Raw genomic sequence first — 13,424 nt, 5'->3', positions numbered from 1 at the left:
TCCGCTGTGCCGTGCGTGTGATCATTGCTTGTACAGCCCTCTCGCAGTGTCCGGAGCAAGTATGGTGGGTCTGACACACCGGTGTCAATGTGTTCTTTTTTCCATTTCGAGGAGTGTATTTGTAAAATCTAACATCGGAATTTCGGCCGTGCGGTTGTTATCAATAGGAAATTGCATTCCTGATTACGACTAGCTTGTGTGTATTACACACTTTGCCGGCCGGAGTGGCCGAGCGGTTCTAGGCGCTGCAATCACAGGTTCGAATCCTGCGCCGGGCATGGATGTGTGTGATGTCCTTAGGTTAGTTAGGCTTAAGTAGTTCTAAATTATAGGGGACTGATGACCTCCGCTGCTAAGTCTATGAAACGTCCCCTTAGAAAAAATTTATGAACGATTGTGCTGATAAACACCTTACGTTATTTGATTTGCGAACAGCTGAGCAAAACTGAGCGTGCTCAGACATTTCTCTCTTTACTTATTCTGATCATCGCTAAACTGACACACAATATTTTTAGCGCAACGCAATCTGACTTCCAATAATCCCTACAAAAGAATGGCCCTGACTAACAATAACCTATACCTTTCATGAATAACTTACATCACAAAAATCTTCTTTACTCGAACTACTGCAATACAGCGAGCGCCAATACTGCCAGCTAAATAAGAGATTCTAACTACTGAAGGCACTAACTACTGATAGGCATAGTTAGCAAATTAAAGATTTTGATAGAGAACAAACAATGCATTTACCAAGGGATCACCAATTTGGTACTGGAGGGCAGCGTGGAGGGTAAAAATCGTAGAGGGAGACCAAGAGATGAATACACTCAGCAGATTCAGAAGGATGTAGGCTCCAGAAGGTACTGGGAGATGAAGAAGCTTGCACAGGATAGAGTAGCATGGAGAGCTGCAGCAAACCAGTCTCAGGACTGAAGACAACAACAACAACAACAACAACAAGTGTTCAAAAGTCATTATATATATATATATATATATATATATATATCAGTTCATGACATCCAGTCTTACAAATTTACTATCTGTGATGGACACACGCCGACCGGAGTAGCCGAGCGGTTATAGGCGCTACAGTCTGGAACCGCGCGACCGCTCCGGTCGCAGGTTCGAATCCTGCTTGGGGCATGGATGTGTGTGATGTCCTTAGGTTAGTTAGGTTTAAGTAGTTCTAAGTTCTAGGGGACTGATGACCTTAGATGTTAAGTCCCATAGTGCTCAGAGCCATTTGATGGACACACGTCCAGATCATCCGCTCTCAAAACTCTGTCATCTCTCTCCCCACATCCACCACTGCTGGCGGCTCACCTCCAACTGCGCAACGCTATGCGCTGTTCACATCCAACTGCCCAACACTAGAATATTCCAACAATGCAAAGCAGCCGCAGACTGCACACAGCATAGTCAGTGATTTTCATACAGAGCGCTACGTTGTGTTACCAATATAAAAACATATAGTGCTCACAGCCATTTGAACCATTTTATTACACTCTTTGAATTGCGTGGTATATACGCTGCCGGAAAAGAAATTACTTTACCTGTAGGATGACGTCGATTTTGATCCGATGACGGCATATACCACATGTAGGGTGGTAGATGTACTGATAATAGTTTCAGCGTTGTCCGCCAACAGAGAGCGTAGTGCCGTAGCTACCAGAGAGCCATCTGTGTCCATCCTCTAATAGGGAATGTTCACAGCCAGAAGGCTCGGTGTGATGCAGACGTGTGAAGCAAGCAGGCAGCCACGCCACGAAGGAGCACTCGTGCTTCCTACAGCCAACTGAGTGAGTTTGAAAGGGGTCAAATTGTGGCCTTCCGAGTGGCGGGATGGTGGTCCTTTCGGAGAACTGCCACAAGAAGGTGGGCGTGCTGCGTCAGTTGTGCAACGATGCTGGTTTCAGTGGTCACGTGGACACTCTCGCACCAGTAGATGAGGCTCTGGATGTCCACATAGCACGGACGCCCCCCAGGAACGTCGCATTGTAAGGGCGTCAGAGGCAGATCGTACAGCCACCACAGTGCAGATAAGAGGGTTCGGTTTCACAGAGAGTACTCTACTGCCTTGGCACTACTTACTTCGCTTGCATTTATCGCGAATCTCTTGCCCAACGTGAAGTCCCGAGCGACTGGAAAAAAGCGCAGATGACGCCTGTTTATAAGAAGGGCAGAAGGACGGATCCTCAAAATTGTAGACCAATATCCTTAACATCTGTTTGTTGCAGAATTCTCGAACATATTCTCAGTTCGAATATAATGAATTTCCTTGAGACAGAGAAGTTGCTGTCCATGCATCAGCACGGCTTTAGAAAGCATCGCTCCTGCGAAACGCAACTCGCCCTTTTTTCACATGATATCTTGCGAACCATGGATGAAGGGTATCAGACGGATGCCATATTCCTTGACTTCCGGAAAGCGTTTGACTCGGTGCCCCACTGCAGACCCCTAACTAAGGTACGAGCATATGGGATTGGTTCCCAAGTATGTGAGTGGCTCGAAGACCCAGTACGTTGTCCTCGATGGTGAGTGTTCATCGGAGGTGAGGGTATCATCTGGAGTGCCCCAGGGAAGTGTGGTAGGTCCGCTGTTGTTTTCTATCTACATAAATGATCTTTTGGATAGGGTGGACAGCAATGTGCGGCTGTTTGCTGATGATGCTGTGGTGTACGGGAAGGTGTCGTCGTTGAGTGACTGTAGGAGGATACAAGATGACTTGGACAGGATTTGTGATTGGTGTAAAGAATGGCAGCTAACTCTAAATACAGATAAATGTAAATCAATGCAGATGGATAGGAAAAAGAATTCTGTAACGTCTGATTACTCCATTAGTAGTGTAGCGCTTGACACGTCACTCCATTAGTAGTGTAGCGCTTGACACAGTCACGTCGATTAAATATTTGGGCGTAACATTGCAGAGCGATATGAAGTGGGACAAGCATGTAATGGCAGTTGTGGGGAAAGCGGATAGTCGTCTTCGGTTCATTGGTAGAATTTTGGGAAGATGTGGTTCATCTGTAAAGGAGACCGCTTATAAAACACTAATACGACCTATTCTTGAGTACTGCTCGAGCGTTTGGGATCCCTATCAGGTCGGATTGAGGGAGGACATAGAAGCAATTCAGAGGCGGGCTGCTAGATTTGTTACTGGTAGGTTTGCTTATCACGCGAGTGTTACGGAAATGCTTCAGGAAGTCGGGTGGGAGTCTCTAAAGGAAAGGAGGCGTTCTTTTCGTGAATCGCTACTGAGTAAATTTAGAGAACCATCAGTTGAGGGTGACTGCAGTACAATTTTACTGCCGCCAACTTACATTTCGCGGAAAGACCACAAAGATAAGATAAGAGAGATTGGACCTCGTACAGAGGCATATAGACAGTCATTTTTCTCTCGTTTTGTTTGGGAGTGGAACAGGGAGAGAAGATGCTAGTTGTGGTACGAGGTACCCTCCGCCACGCACCGTATGGTGGATTGCGGTGTATGTATGTAGATGTAGAGGTAGCCCAGATGTTTCATCACGAACTGTTGCAAACCGGTTACTAGCAGTGGGACTGCGGCCACGCACACCTCTAGCCCGTTTTCCACTCGTGCCACAGCATCGACGTGCACAGCTCGATTGCAGCCATCAAAGGATCGCTTGGAAGATGGAATGACGCTCCGTGGTCTTCAGCAGTAAAAGCATATTCTGCCTGCACGCCAGTGATGGTCATTGGCCCATACTAGTTGGACTGTTGACAGCTGTCCTGTAGAGTCCACTTGTCGAAGACACGGTGGCCTCACGCAGGCCTTACGGTGTGGGTAGCGGTAACCTACAACTCTCGGTGACCTTTGGTGTTTCTGGAGGGAACGTTAACCAGCGCTCGGTGCGTGCAGGATATTGTTACAACCGTTCTTTTGCCGTTCTTGCAACGGGAAGGCGATGTTGTTGTTGCTGTTGGTGTGGTCTTCAGTCCTGAGACTGGTTTGATGCAGCTCTCTATGCTACTCTATCCTGTGCAAGCTTCTTCATCTCCCAGTAGCTACCGGAGCCTACATTCTTCTGAATATGTTTAGTGTATACATCTCTTGGTCTCCCTCTACGATTTTTACCCTCCACGCTGCCCTCCAATGCCAAACTTGTGATCCCCTGATGCTTCGGAACATCTCCTACCAACCGGTCCCTTCTTCTTGTCAAATTGTGCCACAAACTCCTCTTCTCCCCAATTCTATTCAATACCTCCTCATTAGTTATGTGATCTACCCATCTAATCTTCAGCATTCTTCTGTAGCATCACATTTCAAAAGCTTCTATTCTCTTCTTGTCCAAACTATTTATCGTCCATGTTTCACTTCCATACATGGCTACACTCCATACAAATACTTTCAGAAACGACTTCCTGACACTTAAAAAATACTAGATTTTAACAAATTTCTCTTCTTCAGAAATCTTTCCTTGCCATTGCCAGTCTACATTTTATATCCTCTCTACTTCGACCCTCATCAATTATTTTGCTCCCCAAATAGCAAAACTCCTTTACTACTTTAAGTGTCTCATTTCCTAATCTAATTCCCTCAGCATCACCCGATTTAATTCGACTACATTCCATTATCCTCGTTTTGCTTTTGTTGATGTTCATCTTATACCCTTCTTTCAAGACACTGCTCATTCCGTTCACCTGCTCTTCCAAGTCCTTTGCTGTCTCTGGCAGAATTACAATGTCATCGGCAAACCTCAAAGTTTTTATTTCTTCTCCATGGATTTTAATACCTACCCGAACTTTTCATTTGTTTTCTTTACTGCTTGCTCAATATACAGATTGAATAACATCGGGGAGAGGCTACAACCCCGTCTCACTCCCTTCCCAACCACTGATTCCCTTTCATGTCCCTCGACTCTTATAACTGTCATCTGGTTTCTGTACAAATTGTAAATAGCCTTTCGCTCTCTGTATTTTACCCCTGCCGCCTTTAGAATTTGAAAGAGAGTATTCCACTCAACATTGTCAAAAGCTTTCTCTAAGTCTACAAATGCTAGAAACGTTGGTTTGCCTTTCGTTAATCTTTCTTCTAAGATAAGTCGCAGGGTCAGTATAGCCTCACGTGTTCCAACATTTCTACGGAATCCAAACTGATTTTCCCCGAGGTCGGCTTCTACCAGTTTTTCCATTCGTCTGTAAGGAATTCGCGTTAGTATTTTGCAGCTGCATTCTCCTTTTGGGAAGGTGATGTGTTGTTCCAAAAGGAGAATGCTCGCGCACACACTATCCGCGAAAGTCAACGTACTCTGCAAGGCGTGCGCAACATCCTTGGCTTGTCTCCAATGGAGCACACGAGAGATATGACGGGACAAGAAGTGACTCGTGCGACTCGTCAACCACCAACTCTTACAGAAGTACGTGAACAGGTGGAGCAGGCGTGGCGTAACGTCTCCCAGGACAGTATTCGCCATCTGTACGATCGACTGGATGGCAGAGTCAGCGCCAGTAGGGGCCACACCACCTACCAATGTGGGTGTTTCAGCATTGGTCGATACCTGGTACCTCAAACCACTTGTGCTATTGATCTGTAAATGTTGACAATATTGAGTGTTTATAGAAAAAGTTCAAGGCAATCCTAAAAGGCGTTTTAGACAGGTACGTGCCGAGTAAAACTGTGAGGGACGGAAAAACCCACCGTGGTTCAACAACAAAGTTAGCAAACTACTGCAAAAGCAAAGAGAGCTTCACTGCGAGTTCAAACGCAGCCAAAACCTCTCAGACAAACAAAAGCTAAACGATGTCAAAGTTAGCGTAAGGAGGGCTATGCGTGAAGCGTTCAGTGAATTCGAAAGTAAAATTCTATGTACCGACTTGACAGAAAATCCTAGGAAGTTCTGGTCTTACGTTAAATCAGTAAGTGGCTCGAAACAGCATATCCAAGCACTTTGGGATGATGATGGCATTGAAACAGAGGATTACACGCGTAAAGCTGAAATACCAAACACCTGTTTCCAAAGCTGTTTCACAGAGGAAGACCGCACTGCAGTTCCTTCCCTAAATCCTCGCATAAACGAAAAAATGGCTGACATCGAAATAAGTGTCCAAGGAATAGAAAAGCAACTGAAATCACTCAACAGAGGAAAGTCCACTGGACCTGACGGGATACCAATTCGATTCTACACAGAGTACGCGAAAGAGCTTGCCCCCCTTCTAACAGCCGTGTACCGCAAGTCTCTAGAGGAACGGAAGGTTCCAAATCATTGGAAAAGAGCACAGGTAGTCCCAGTCTTCAAGAAGGGTCGTCGAGCAGATGCGCAAAACTATACAACTATATCTCTGACGTCGATCATTCTCGATTAAGAGTAATCGATTGTCATTCTGCTGGCGCAACGTCGACATCCATATTTTGTCCAACTTTAAAACTTCCTCTTTTCTATTAAAATCGTTATGGTGTTTGTGGATATTTATTGCTTCTCTATACATGCGCGTAATAATGGGATGTTCGTGCTAGAACGCTTGTCTCATTAAATTTAATTTCGTGGTTCCCATCTCGGAAAACATGCTCAGCTACGGCCGATTTTTCGATATGTCCTAAGCGACAGTTTCTTTTATGTTCGGCTAAGCGGGTGTTTACACTTCTTTTCGTTGTTCCAATATACACTTGTCCACAACTGCATGGAATTTTGTATACCCCAGGTGTTGCTAGGGGGTGTCGGGCGTCTTTTGCAGTTCTTAAATATTCCTTAATCTTCTTGGTGGGTCTGAAGATTGTTTCGATCTCATATTTGGCCAGAACTTTCCCGATACGGTCCATGACTTTATTAATGAATGGTAGTTAAACTTTCCCAGTAGGTGACCGTTGTTGCTCTGGACTTCTGGCTCCTTTGCTTCTTTGATGGAGGGCTCGATCAATTTCCTTGCTGGTATATCCGTTTTTCATGAAGACCGTTAGTGATTTAGTTCATCTTGTAAGTAAGCCGGCTCGCAGATTTTGTTGGCTCTGTCCACCAAGGTTTTCATGACACCTCTTTTTTCCCTAGGATGATGGTTAGATTCCTTGTGGAGGTATCGACCCGTGTGAATGTTCTTTCTATATACCTTTTGGCCCAGCGACCCATCCACCCGTTTAATTACCGACACATCCAGGAAATTGAGTTGACTGTTGCTCTCTTTCTCCGTCGTAGACTGTATCTTGGGGTTAATACTGTTCACATGCACCAAGAAGACATCCAACTCTTCTTCACCATGAGTCCACACTACAAATGTGTCATCAGCATAGCGGTACCATTTAGCTAGTTTTTTACTGGCAGTCTGCAGCGATCGCTGTTTGGAAATCTCCATAAATAAATCGACAACAGCTGGGCTGAGAGGGCGTCCCATCGCCACCCCGTCGACCTGTTCCGGCCTCTCAGCCCGGAAGTTCCAACTGAAGACAACACCGGCCGTGAAAGCCTACATTGTGGGAGTACGTCAGTGTTGTTCGTGCCTAGTATTGTGTAAATGTGTGTGAAATCTTATGGGACTTAACTGCTTTGGTTATCAATCCCTAAGGTTACACACTACCTAACCTAAATTATCCTAAGGACAAACACGCACACACCCATGCCCGAGCTAGTGTTGTTACGATGCCTGGCAGGATATATAAGGGGGGCGGGGACGGGGTTTAACAGTGTTAGATGTTAAGCGAGCACTGTGAAGTACAGGGAGATGCCACCTGCTCGTATAGGACAGCGTGATCAGCACCTGGCACAGTTTGGAAGGCGCCTCTCTGTTTGGCTGGCTGGTCAGATCGTGCAGTATTGCCGGGCACTGTCTGGAACTTAATCATACTACGGTCTATAAAAAGACGACGGTTATGTCACAGATCCCCACACACTAGGACACTGTGATTTAGAGATGGAAGTGGCAGAAAACCTCATGAATTATGACACGGCTAGCAGATCAACATAGCCTGGGGTCTTGCACTGGAGTTGCTAAAAACGCAACTGTTACAGCGGCAGAACTCAGCAAAAAGCAGAACTGAGAGTGTGGAGACGAGGGACGGAGCCCAGAGGGAGCAGCAGGTGCAGCTTACGGAGAACAGCAAGCCAGATCGCTGCATGGCGCACCGGGCCCAAAACAGAACCTCTCAGAGCGTCTCTAGTGGGAACGGACCGCAGCAGACGAAGCGCCTGGAACCGACCACGGCGATGGAAGGCAGTATAAATACTGGACTCGTTCCTCTCGTCTAGCGGTCTCAGGTAGCATCTGATGAAGACAACGAGTCAAGTTGTCTAAATGTTCTGCATAGACGAAAGTAACATTCAGTTGAACTCCCGACGCCTTAGGAGAGAACCACTAACGGTATTGAAGCTGCAAGGGTAAGACGGTAGGAGTATTCACCTCGAAAAGCAAGCTGCTGGCTCCGAGTCTCAGTCTGAATTTGCCAAGAAATTCCAGTAGTACGTTGCAAAGGACGAAAGGGTGAAATAAGTACGAGTTTTAAAATTTGTTTTCTGTTCTGCGTCTTACGTTATTTGATTTTCAAACCGCTGAGCAAAATTGAATGTGCTCAGACATTTCTCTCTTTAGTTACTCTGATCATCAATAAACTGACACAATGTTTTTAGCGCAACGCAGTCTGACTTCCAATAATCCCTACAAAAGAATGCCCCTGACTAACAATAACCTATACCTTTCATGAATCACTTACCTCACAAAAATCTTCGTTACTCGAACTACTGCAATACAGCGAGCGCCAATACTGCCAGCTAAATAAAATATATATATATATATATATATATATATATATATATATATATATATATATATATATATGATTAAGCCAGCAGCACTATATGCTAGTGAAATGCTCACACTCCACACAAAATGTGACTTAGAAAAAAATACTAAAAGAAGAACGCAAAATTATGAGAAAGATTTTAGGTCCAAAATTAACAGAAGAAGGATACCGGATACAATCAAGAAGAACCACAGAAACTATATCAAACCTGGCAGCAGACATAAGAAGGCGAAGATTAAAATTTTATGGATATGTCACTAGACTTCCCCCCACACGACTCACCAACAGAATTCTTACATAGAAAAAGTCAAATCAACAACACCACGGATTAGCCAAGTAAAATTCGATTTACAAAAAGCAAATATTGAACTTAAAGATATCAAAGATAGAAAAACTTTTAGAAAGAAGGTGGAAAAGTGGATTGTATTGTCGGAGAAGGAAGCACTAAAGAGACCAGGAACAAAATGGACAGAAGAAAGAAAAAGAAAAATGGAGAACGAATGAAAGAAGTATGGAAGAAACGACGTCAGAAAGCTTTGCGTGATCCTTCTGGGTCCATTCGCGATAAGTAAGTATATATATATATATATATATATATATATATATATATATATATATATATATATATATAACCACTGCTGGCGACTCACCTCTCAACTACGCAACGCTATGCGCTGTTCACATCCAACTGCCCAACACTACAATAGGAAATATTCCAACAATGTAGACCAGCCACAGACTGCACACAGCACAGCCAGTGATTTTCATACAGAGCGCTACGTGGAGCTACCAACATAAAAACCTAAACAGCCTACTTACATGCGTCCTGTATGATATGAGTTTTAGTGTGATGCAGGATGGCTGGCTCGTAATATTTTAGTTCAATATCACCCAGGTGCATGTGTTAATTATGCATACACATGTGCTAGAGCGGGCGCGCGCGCTATGTGTGTGTGTGTGTGTGTGTGTGTGTGTGTGTGTGTGTGTGTGTGTGTGTGTGTCTTTTCAGGACATTTTAGTACTTGCGCGTCAGACTGCTGGACGTCCAAAAGTTCAAAGATCATCCTCAACACAATAATGTTCTGTAGCTGATATCTGTAGCCGCAGTTTGTTACATCTCCCCCTCCCCTCCTCCCTCCAGCGTAACCTCCATCGTTCATTCCTTCCTGCACTTCAGACTTTCCAATTTCACGCTTCTCCAGTTCCTATGAAAAATCTTCCTTGTGAGCTATTTCGCTCCCGCACGGGTGTTCGATATATCATACCGGAAGAAACGCGATACGAATTTCACAAAAAATATGCAAACGATTTTGAGGTTATTTCCAATAATAAGAAATATATATTGCCGGAACGGTTACACCCATCACCTGCAGATGGCGCTTTGTTTGCCCTGTTGTTGTTTCCCATCATTACTGAAACAGGTTTGCTGGGGTACACAAATGTCTTCATCTACGTAAGGCATCACCGTAGATTCTATACGATAGCAGTCATCCAGGAACTACTCAAGCTTGTCCTCTGCTCCATTCATACCGAAACGTTATTCCGCCATTGCACTTAATGTACAACGGAGCGTCGCCATTTTTCAGCACGTTTCAAGAAAAATTTGCTACAATTTATACACGACGCGGCTCGCGGTCGTGGGTTTTCTGAGGTACTGGCGCCGATTGACTACATTTTGATAAACAATGACTTGTGCACAGCAGCTTCCAGGAAGTTTCATTACTGTTCTCATGTTTACACCAGTCATTCATCAGAAAAAATGATTGCATCTTATACTGGTATCAAACTCACGGAGGCGAGAGAGGAGTTGATATAACAATAAAGAAATTAAAATGTAAGACTGATACAAATTAGAAATGTTATGGACGACTTGTTGAATATTCTACAGACAAAAGACATGCACTTTTCAGTTAGTAAAAGTATAGCTATACTATAGCTATACCATTGACAAAGCTACTTCTTATTAAAAACTACATATTTTCGTGTATCCATGTAAAAACAATATTTATTATGTTTTTTGATATTTTTGCTTTCATCTGATGTTTTTAGATCATTACAATACGAAATATTTTATTTCAACGCAGTCATTTACGCCCACGAATATAACGTAGAACACTACAGCCACGCAGTACAGATCTGAGGAGGACGTAATATAACTGCCAAAACCGGTCAAGATAACCAGCACCAGATAGAAACTGTGACCGAAACAAATAAACAGTTATTTCATGTTAATTCATATATAAAAGGTCAACCTCACTGATTAAATAACATGTAGGAGAACGACAGTGAAATATTCAGTGTGCATAATAATATTCAGTTTTTTTTTTGTTTTTTTTTTTTTTTTTTTGTCATCTTGGAATAAGGTAAGAGCGAGCGGAAGGAGAGAGATGCCCGGCTGGCTCTCTTCGTCCACGGGACCCAGGAGGAAGCGCGTACCTGCGTCGAGGGCGACAGCGTGCTGCTCAACTTCAGATGGTTCATATGGTTCTGAGCACTATGGGACTTAACATCTGAGGTCATCAGCCTCCTAGAACTTAGGACTACTTAAACCTAACTAACCTAAGGACATCACACACATGCATGCCCGAGGCAGGATTCGAAACTGTGACCGTAGAGCTGTGACCGTAGATGTCACGCGGTTCCGGACTGAAGCGCCTAGAACTGCTCGGCCTCACCGGCCGGCGCTGCTCAACTTCTCTACGGCGTTTCGCACTGCCACGTAATGAGTGAAACACGAGCGTACGGAATATCAGACCAGCTGTGCGACTGGACTGAAGAGGTCCTAGCAAACAGAAAGGAGTGTGTCATTCTGAACCGAGAGAAGTCTTCAGACGTGTATGAGACTTTGGGTGTATTGCAAGGAACTATTGTGGGACCATCATTTTCCACTCTCTCTAAATATAAAAGGCGACGTCCCGACTAACTGACTGACTGACACCTCAAAGGGGTGAAACAGGGTTGAAAATTTTTTTGAAAACATGCCGCTATTAAGACAATTTTGAAGATGGAACTATGAACATTGGTATTTGGTTTCTTGTTCATCAATAAGCAAATACATGTTGCAGCATTTCTTGAAATTTAACCCCCAGGGTGGTAAAATAGTGGGTGAAAGTTTTTTTCAAGATAAATCATTATTAAAGAACTACTAAAGTATTTTTATGCCTAGATCTATGAAAACTGGTATTTGACTTCTCGGTTAGGGGGGGGGCGGGAAACACTCATTTCACTGGTTTTGGATGCTCAACCCCTAAGTGGGTGAAACAGGCGAGGGTTCAAAAAAATGTGTGTGAAATCTCATGGGACTTAACTGCTAAGGTCATCAGTCCCTAAGCTTACACACTACTGAACCTAAATTATCCTGTGGACAAACACACACACCCATGCCCGAGGGAGGACTCGAACCTCCGCCGGGACCAGCCGCACAATCCACGACTGCAGCGCCTCAAACCGCTCGGCTAATCCCGCGCGGCAAACAGGCGACGGGGTAAAGTACATTTTTAATGCTATATCTATGACAATTGGTATTTGGCTTCTCAGTTAGAAATGAAAAAATACGTGTTTCACTGGTTTTGGAAATTCAACTTCTGAGGAGGTGAAACAGGCGCATACTGATTCTCCGACACATCATCGCCCAGCCCGAAACTCTAATCTACTTGAAATTTGAAGAGGGTATGGATGTTGTATTGCAGGCATCGCTTAAGAAGGGATTTTTCGAAATTACACTCCTAAGGAGGTGAAATAGGGGATGAAAGGCTTTTTGAAAACTGTCGCTATTAATGGAATTTTGAAGTTAGAACTACGAAAATTGGTATTTGGTTTCTCAGTCATAAATAAAAAATACGTTTTATGTAAGTCTGCAGGCTTTCGCGGCCGTTGTCACTCAAGTTTTTAGAAGAAACATGACGCGGCCTAATAACCCAGAAGATTTTAACTTCAAAAAAATACGTGTTTCAATAATTTTGGAAATTCAGCCACTAAGGGGGTGAAATATAGGACGATATTTATTAATAAAATATTTCGTTGTATTAAGAAATTTTTGAAGCTGAATCTACGAAAATTGGTATTTCACTTGTCCGGTAGATACAAAGAAATATTTGTTAGGGGATGAAGTATCTATGGAAATACCACCACAAGAACATAAAAGGCATGACTGACAAAAACCTTGAAGTCCAGCTACAAGAAATGTTTCCTGGTCGGAAGTACATTCGGCAAAGACCATGTTTCTATGACCTTAATTAGCGTTAAAGCTTAGAAGTTGTTGCAACGTAGGAACAACATAAAAATTCGATTAAAGAAAAACAAAAAATTGTGCAAACCACACAGTCTACGCGAGCGAAGCAGTGGGCTTTAGGCTAGTTATATCTATAATACGAAAATGATATCCCGAAAACAGGAACCGGTTGCAGCGTAGGGGAAACAAAAATTCTGTTTTCAGTATTTCGCGTGTTTATTGACAGATTTTAAAATTTTAAAGTGCTTTCATAATCTACTCATTGAGAGGTACAATATTATTTTAGAAATTTAATATAATAAGACTTGGTTTACATTTACAATCAATGTGTTTGTCCTGAGGCAGTGTAACTGAAGGCGTGCAAATACCCGGAATTTATTCAACCAGTATCTGAGAGGTCTTAGCGACTTGCAACAAACTTTAAACATAATTTCAAACGCTTACGAA

This window comes from Schistocerca cancellata, chromosome 8 (assembly GCF_023864275.1).
Source record: "Schistocerca cancellata isolate TAMUIC-IGC-003103 chromosome 8, iqSchCanc2.1, whole genome shotgun sequence".
NCBI classification, from domain to species: domain Eukaryota; kingdom Metazoa; phylum Arthropoda; class Insecta; order Orthoptera; family Acrididae; genus Schistocerca; species Schistocerca cancellata.
This window is presented reverse-complemented; position numbering follows the sequence as displayed.